General features: G+C 33.4%; 1 pseudogene; it reads right to left on the reverse strand.

Moving 5' to 3' along the window:
- Positions 1–5674: 5674 nt before the first annotated feature.
- Positions 5675–6117, reverse strand: LOC101587818 (annotated as a pseudogene).
- Between the last annotated feature and the right edge of the window lie 3077 nt (positions 6118–9194).

Below are 9194 nucleotides of genomic sequence, written 5' to 3' on the forward strand. Positions count from 1 at the left end.
AAAGAAAGAAAGAAAGAAAGAAAGATAGTCATGTATACATTCAGGATAGCTTGGATAGTTGTACTGCTGATTTCTGATGGTCTGTTGAAAGGAACAGTTAATATCTAATTTTTTTCCATAATTTTATTGAGAAACAAATAACAATGAGACAGTTTCAATCCAAATTGGTAGGACAGTTTCAATAATTAACACATTTCATGCATTCTTCCTAGTGGTTAATTGCAATATAAGATGTGGACATAATATCCTATTTACAAACACCATTAGAACAATTCCCTCTATTCATTAAGAGAATGCAACTATGTATCTATCCTAACCATTTTGCATACACAGATACAAAATGGATATTCATTTGTATCCCCTTTTTTGTTAAGTTCCATTATATGAATATTATAGGTGTGTTAACTCAGAAAAATAATATCTAATTTTTTTGTCTTTTCCTTTTTAATCTCATAACTTTTTTAACCAATTTTGTATGCATCTATCTGGTAATCTAAATAACTAATTGAGGACAATAGTATGCAATATAGCAGCCATTGTTGAATTCCTATTATTTTGTTTAGTGAAATTGTGTATTGTTTCTAATGTTTTCTTACTGTTTTTATTCTTAGTGGGGCAGGGGAGATGGCTCAGTAGAATATGTGCTTCTTTGGCAAGTTCAAGGACCTGAGTTCAATCCCGGGATCAGAAAAAAAAAAAAACACAAAAAAAAACAAAACACCACACACTATTTTCACTTTTTTTTTTTTCGGAACCAGGGATTGAACTCAGGCCCTTGTGCTTCCCAGGGAAGTGCTTATTCTACTGAGCCATCTCCCCGGCCCCATTATTTTTATTCTTAAAAAAGAAAAAAGAAAAATATAGTTTACTCAATGTAGAATAAGAAGGTATTAAATAAGGGCCAGGGAGATGGCTCAGTAGAATAAGTGCTTGCCCGGCCTGGCAAGCACAAGGTTCTGAGTTCAATCCCCAGTTCTGCAAAAAAGAAAAAAAAAAAAAAAGAAGGTACTAAAAGAAAAAGCATATTAATGCTTTTATGTATTTCTAATGCTTTGTCACCTATTTCTCTTTCTTCTTCATGTTTCATGGTTTTTTCTTTCATGCTTCATGGCATTTTTATGTACTATTTAATGTTCTTCTAAATATACAATAATTAAAAATTTATTTCTGCTTGTCTATGGAAATGAGCAGTTACAGCTTTAGTTTTTTTCCCTAATTTGTTAATAGTTTCTTTTCAACAAATACTGTCAAATTTAAATTATTTTGTTCAATGAAATTCTGTGTCATTAATCTTTATTTTGCATTGTCTTTAAAAAATAAAATAAAAAATTATTATCATAAAATTTACTTTTTTATTTATATTGTTCAACATGAGCTTAAAAGTAATACATAGGAGTATTTAGTTCAAATGCATCACCAAAATTACACAATACTCTAATTCTCTAATATGAAAATTAGGTGAGAAAATGCTACTGAAGATGCTAAAATATTCTGTAAAGTACAATAGATACTGTGAAAGGGAAAGAATCCTCAAAGGGAAGAAACAACTGGGATGAGGAGAAGGATGAAAGAAAATAAAGATCTATATACAGTGAGAGAGAGAGAGACAGAGACAGAGAGAGACAGAGAGAGACAAAAGAAGAAAGAAAGAAAGAAAGAAAGAAAGAAAGAAAGAAAGAAGAAAGAAAGAGAAAGAAAAAACAAAGAAAATATATTCATGTTTCATGAATTTATTCTCATTCATATTCTCATTGCTATTTGTTTCTCAATAAAATTTTTCCTTAATTAATTGTATTGGTACATTTGAGATATAAATAATGATCATATTCATCATGGGAAATTTGTACCTGTACATAATATATCTTGATTCTTTTCTTTCCCCTGATCCCCTGCCCTCCATGTAAACCCTCTTCCCCTCCTTGTTTACAAAAGCTTCATGTAAATTTTTTCCTTCTGTTCTCTATTTTTGCTTTTCCCTTCTGTACTTTTCCCCTCCATTCTCCCTTGTTCCCTTTCACACTTGAATATTTTTTCTCATTTCCCAATATTTATTAGACATTTTGTCTCACTTGGCTCGGACTCTTGGTAATATGCTTAAGTTTTTTATGACATTTTGGTCCTTATTCTTTCAATGTGGTACTGGGGATTGAACTCAGGACCCTGCACTTGCCAGGCAAGCGCTTATTCTACTGAGCTATTTCACCAGCCCAAGTTTATCCTTCTTTATGGCTAAGTAGTGCTCCATTATATAAAGAACCACATCTTTATCCATCCTTCCAATGATGGGCATTTAGGCTTTTTCCAAGATTTAGCTATAATAAATTGTGCTGCTATAAACATGGGTGCTCATATATCACTGTGGTATAATGCTTTTAGTTCTTCTGGAAAGATACCAAAACTGGAAATAGATGAATCAAATGGAGCCACTAGTTTTAGTTTTTTAAGAAATCTCCACACTGATATCTATGTTGCTTTCACCAGTCTACATTCCCTTCACCAGTGAAAAAGGGTTCTTTTCACATTACAGCTGCACCATCATACTGTATTGGATGACTTCTTCATGATAGTTATTATTTCTAGGATGACATTCTCAATATTGTTTTAATTTACATACCTCAAATGGCCAGTGATGCTAAACATTTTTTCATATATTTATTTGCTGTTTATAATTCTTCATCAGAGAAGTGTCAATTCATTTCAAATGCCCATTTTTGGATTGAGTCTTCAAATTGGGGGAACTACAACTGACTTTTTTGAGGTCTTTATACATTTGAAATATCAACACTGTCTGAGGAGTAGCTGGCAAATAATTTTTCCACTCTATGTGTTGTCTCTGCATTCTGCTGATGATTTATTCTGTTAAGCAAAGGCTCTTTAGTGAGATGAGAACACAGTTGTTGATGCTTTGTAATATTTCCTCTGTGATCAGGGTTTTGATCACAAACTTTGTTTTCCACCTTTGAGTCCATCTTTGTCTTCAAATGTTCTACTTATTCTGTCTTCATGTATATTTAATCTTTCTATTTTAATATTTAGATCTTAATCCATTTTGATTTTGGTTTAGTGCATAATAAGAGATATACTTCTAGTATTAATGTTTGACATGTGGAAAGCCATTTTTTCCAGCACCATTTATTGAGACTACCTTTCATCTAGTGAAAATAGTTGGCCCCTTTGCCAAAGATAAGGTGAGTCCATTTGGAGTTTTTTCTGCATAACCAAATGTTTCATTGATCCTCATTTCTGTGTTTTGTTTTGCTTTTTGTTGGTAGAATTCTATTTTTATTATAGTAATTTGGAGAGTAATTTGAAGCCATGGAATGTGATGCCCCCTGACTGGCTTATATTGCTCTGAATTGATTTAATATTCTATGTCGCTTCTGGTTCCAGATAACTTTTAGGAATGTTTTCTGTAATTTTGCGGGTATGCTATTGGTATTTTCAGGATTGCATTAAATCTTTGTAACAATTTTGAGAGTAGGGAAGTTTTCACTATACTGTTCTTCCAATCCAAGCATAGGGGACTTCTTTCACTTTTCTAACATCCTGTTCTATCTCTTTCTTCAGAGTACTGTAATTTTCAGTGTATAAGTCTTTTATATCCTTTGTGAGACTGACTCCTAAGTATTTAATTTTCTGATGCTATTGTGAAATGTGTTGGTTTCCTTAATTTCTCTTTCAGTGATTTTTTTTGTATTTGTGTACAGGAATGATATTGTTTTTTGAGTGTTGACTTTGTATCCAGATATGCTATTAAATTTGGTTATTAAATCTAGAAGCGTTTTGGTGGAGTTTTGGAGATTTCTCATGTACAGCATCATGTCATCTATAAATAATTTAACCTCTTTCTTTCCTATATTTATTCTTGTTATTTGTTTCCCTTATCTAATTTCTCTGGCTGATGTTTCCAGATCTATATTGAGTAGGAGTGGTGGTAATGGGCATCAGTGCCTTGTTACTGATTGCAAAGTGAAAGCTTTCAGATTTTGACCATTTAATATGATGTTGGCAGTTATTTTTTCAAAGGTTTTTATGAGATTGGGATACAGATTATCTATTCCAGTTTTTGGTAGTCTTCATCATGAATGAGTGTTAGAACTTGTTGAATGTTTTTACACATCTATTTGGATGATTATATGGTTTTTGTCCTTGGTCTGTTGATATGATTTATTAAATTTATTGATTTGTGTATGTTGAACCATCACTGCATCCCTGGGATGAATCCTACTTTGTCATGTTGCATGATATTCTTGATGATCTGTTGCATTCTCTTTGCCAGTATTCTATTGAAGACTTTTACATCTATGTTCATTAAAGAGAGTAGGGAAGTTTTCCTACATGCTACTATGCTGTTCTTCCAATCCAAGAACCTCCAAAGTATTGCTTCCCTTTCAATTTTGTTAAAGAATTTGAGAAGTAACAGCACTATACCTTCTCTAAATTTCTTTCAGATTTCAGCTATGAGTCCATCACGACCAGGGCTTTTCTTTCTTTGTAGGTTTTTAATTACCTCCTCAGTTTCATTGTCCGATATTTAATTATTTAGTTCTCAAAGTAGTGTTCATGATCTTCTGGATTTCTGCAGCATCTTTTGTTATTTCATCCGTTCCCTTCCTGACTTCAGGGATTTGAATCTTTTCTTTCCTATTTTTGGTAAGGTTTGATAGGAGTTTCTTTATTTTATTTAATGTTTCAAAGAGCCAACTCTTCAATGTATTGATTCCTGTTATTGTTTACTTAGTCTCACTAAATTTAATATGCACAAATCTCTGCTCTTATCTTTACAATTTCTTCCCTCATGAACTTTGGGCTTCAAATGCTTTCCTTTTTCTAGAGTCAGGGATAAGCATTCAGTTCTTTTTAACTTGTTCTGCTTTTCTTATGTAAGAATTCACTGTTATAAATTTCCTGCATAAAACTGCACTCATTGTGCCCCAAAACTTTGATAAGCTGTATTGGCATTATTGTTTAATTGCAGAAATTGTCTAATTACTTTAGTGTCTTCTGTGAACCATTTGTTGCTTAAGAAGGCTTTATTTAATTTCTATGTGTTTACATAGCTTTTGTGGAGTATTTTGCCACTTGCTTACAATTTCATTGCACTATAGTGTCATAATATACACAAGATCATTTCAATTTCTTTACATTCAGAATGTTCTATAAGCTAGTATGTGGTCTGTTTTTGGAGAATGGCCTCTGTGAAGATGAGGAGAATGTATATTCCAATGTGGTAGAGTGAAACATTCTATAGATGTCTACTAAGTATATTTGTTCAAAGGTTTCCTTCACTTTTGATATTTTTATTGATGTTTTGCATAATTGATATATTTGTGACCGTGGGAAATTGAGGTTCCCCCATTAAAATTATAATTCATGCATATTTCATTTTTCATGTCCATTAATATTTGATATGGTTGTGTGTGTTGGTATGTTTTTTATGGTTGTTATTGTTTTTCTGTCCTGGAGTGTTTCTTTAACAAGTATGTAGTGATCTTCTTTCTCTCTTCCAAACAGTGTTTACTTGAAATCTACTTTGTCTGCAAATAAAATAGGTATTCCTCCTTTTTCCAGGTTTCTGATGCATAGAATATCATATTCCATCCTTTAACTTTCAATCTATGCATTTTTAATTTTTTTTAGTTAAATCATGATTTTATTGCTTGAGTGTATAAATTTATGCCACTAGGGCAAAGGCTGTGGATGATTCATATTTCCAGTAGGTGGAGAGGACCCGCTTGGTCTTACAGTATCTACCCAACTGATGAATCCGGCTCTCAATGAGGATCAGGGGGAACTTGGCATCCTTATCCTTTCTGTTCCTCTCAAGATGCTTTCGAACAGCAACTGCTTTCTTAATTAAGTGATAGAGATCCTAAGGGAGATCAGAGCAAGTCCTTTAGACTTAAGGATTCTCACGATTTTTATTATCTGTCACAGAACGTACTTGGGCAACACCGTGAGAGTCTCTCAGGATCACACTAATTTCTGGGGGAGTCAGACCCTTCTTGGCCAGTTTGTAAATCTGCTCCTTCACATCATCAGATGCTTCAACCATGTGGGGACATAGTGACAACAAGGCAGAGCAGACTGGGGCAGGCCTTTCCCGGGAGCATGCATGAACTTCTGAAACATTGACTATTATATGTCTTGTGTAGTTTTTTAATCATGGCAAATTGTAGATTTACATGCCTCATTTATCTGTATGTCATATTCTTTTTCCATGCTTGGGAGGTTTTCTGCCATGATTTCAGGGAACAAGGTTTTTTTGGGGATATTTCATGATTTTTCAGTGATCCTGATCAAGTTTATATTATTCTTCTCTGCATCATGTAGCAACTTTTGGATTGATATGTTGGTAATGCCTTTATATTTTTAAGAAATATTCCATGACTATTTATTATAAACATGTTTTCTAGATATTATATTCTTTCCTCACATTGATTCATTCTGTCACATATACCTTTATTAGAATTTTTATTTTCCTGGATATCTGTTTGAATCTGTTTCATGGAATCCAGTTCTTGGATTTGATATTTATGGTTTCCATCACTTTCCTAATTTATCCATCTCTCTCTCTCTCTCTCTCTCTATATATATATATATATATATATATATATATATATATATATTTCACTAACCATTTCCTATACTATTGGCATTATGTCTTTAGTTATCTGAGAACTTATTTGTAATTTGATTTTTTTCTAGAGCCTCATACATCTGCTTGTTACTTCTACTGTTGCCATTTTAGATGGATCATTTATGAAATGTTCAAACTCATTACTCCCTAAGTTTATCTTTGGCAAGCTCTTATGGAGTTTTATGACAATTATGAATCTTCTCATTTTCTTTCTTTTTTTTATTTGTTTGTTTGCTTGTTTGTTTGTTTTGTTTTTTGGCAGAACCAGGGATTGAACTCAGGCCCTTATGCTTGCCAGGGAAGTGCTTATTCCACTGAGCCATCTCCCTGACCCCTATCTTCTCATTTTCTTTTCTTTTTCTTTTTAGTTTATTTTCAACATTGGCACTTGTAGATTGCTTATGGTAAGTAGATGTACTGTAAGTATTGAGAAATCCTTCAGAAATCACTCCTTTTCAGAGATGTCTACTAAGTGTAACTGCCTTTGGATTTTGAGTTTGTTGCAAGAGCCTCCCTCTTCAATTTATTGGGGATGAGAACTTGCTGCCAGTTGACCCAGTCCCTGATACTTTGCTACTAGCCTATATTGTTTATGCCAATTGGGCAATATTGGTCTGGACATACAAAGAAGAACTGATTAAAACAACTACATCACTTTGCCTAAAATGGTACAATCAGTAATAACACTAGCATCAAACACAACCTAATTAATGACAAACTGTAGTTACTATTAATTTTCCACCTTTAAATTTATGAACAAGATTTGTAACTGTATGGAAAAATCTAAAACAAACCAGAAAGCTGTATATTGTAAATATCCCTCAATAGAATAATTTTAGGGCTGGTGAGATGGCTCAGTGATCTAAAGCACCTATTAGAACAAGCTTAGCAAAACACAGGGACCACTGTTCAATCCCCCAGCACCACATGCCAGCCAGACCCGCCCCCTGGTGGGCTGAGCTGGTCACACACACACACACACACACACACACACACACACACAAATAAATAAATAAAATAAAATAGAATAATTTTATCCTCAGGGGGTAAATTTTAAAGTGTATAAGAGGAGAAATAGAGAAATAAATGAACCAAAAGAGAAAAGCAAGACAAGTACAGAGGAAGGTTACACAAGTTTCAGAAAACTAGTGAAAAGAGGACAAAAAGAACATTGGAAAGAAAAACAAAAAAAGAAGAAAACAAAATGAAAAAACAAAAAAAAACTAAACAAACAACTAAGAAATAAAAGCAAATAAGCGAAGTAGGAAAATGTCTTCTTCAGGGCATGTCTTTGCTGTCTCTGGTAGAGAACGGATTTGAACAGAGCCCAGATCTGTGTTGCTTGATCCCAGAAAGCCTACAGTAGAATTACAGTCAGGTGGTGGGTAATTCCAGTAAATCATCCTTCTCAAACTCACTGAAGTTCAGCCTGAACCTTATTTTTGGATGCGAGGCTGGAACCTTAGTTATATTCATCCCACAACCATCAGGGTGCCTTTTGCCAGCTTGAAATTTGCACTTTGACCCTGGGTATGTCCTGAACCTGTGCCTCACCCTAACACTGGGAGCTGCTACTTGGAGCTAATGAGTGGCTGCCTGGAGTCCTGGTTTTAACTCACCCCTTTACGAAGGGGAAATCAGCCAGTCACCCTCTCTTGGGAACATTTGAATTGGAATGATTCATGAGCCAATGCAGCCGGTGGCACCCACTGCTCTGCTCCACTGGCTCATATCTCCATGGAGCCTCTTGAGTCATTCATAATATTTGTGCCACTGCAAGTTTGAGTCACTTCTAATTGTGACCTAGGGTTCAGGGAACAGAATATATAATTGTAAGCCTTAACAGTAAATCTTTTAAATAATTATTTATTATAATTATGTGTATAATTTGTATTCAGGTTTGGTCAAACAGTTTTGGCCAGTTTTCAATGAAATACTCAATTTCCTGGATAACACTTTGAATCTGATTCTTTTTTAAAAATTAAATTTATTGAAAATCAATAATTACATATCATATTAAAAATTGTACATGAATATTAAAATGTGAAGGATATAAGATGTAGAGAGTGATTTTTATTTTTTTCTCAAAATCTCTAAACAAGATTTTAAGAGAGTAACAATGGTTAGTACATTCTGTATTGTTACTGCCAAAGTAGTTTCTCATATTACAAGATATAGGCAAGAAATAATAAATAAACAACATAGGTACAAACCTCTGTTTCTTTTTTTGTCAACAGAAAATGGAAATATACTTTTTAAAGTTTCTAATACTAGGAGAAGATATCATACAATGTCTTTTAAATAAATTGTAAGTCAAAGATACAGTGTAAATGTTAGAACAAAAATTATGATTAAGCAATATTCAGAAAATTAAATGTTTCCAAACAATTGAACTAAGAAAAAGTTTTCATGATAACAAAGAAGTACTAAGAGTAAAACATAAGATAAATACTGCATTGCCAAGTAAATGACCAGCACTTCTAACAGTTTGAGGATAGGATATCACACAAAGTTCTAGTGTGTTGTGGACATGCATAATGACCGTGACAGTTAC

The sequence above is a fragment of the Octodon degus genome, unplaced genomic scaffold, assembly GCF_000260255.1.
Source record: "Octodon degus isolate 3935 unplaced genomic scaffold, OctDeg1.0 scaffold00316, whole genome shotgun sequence".
NCBI lineage: Eukaryota > Metazoa > Chordata > Mammalia > Rodentia > Octodontidae > Octodon > Octodon degus.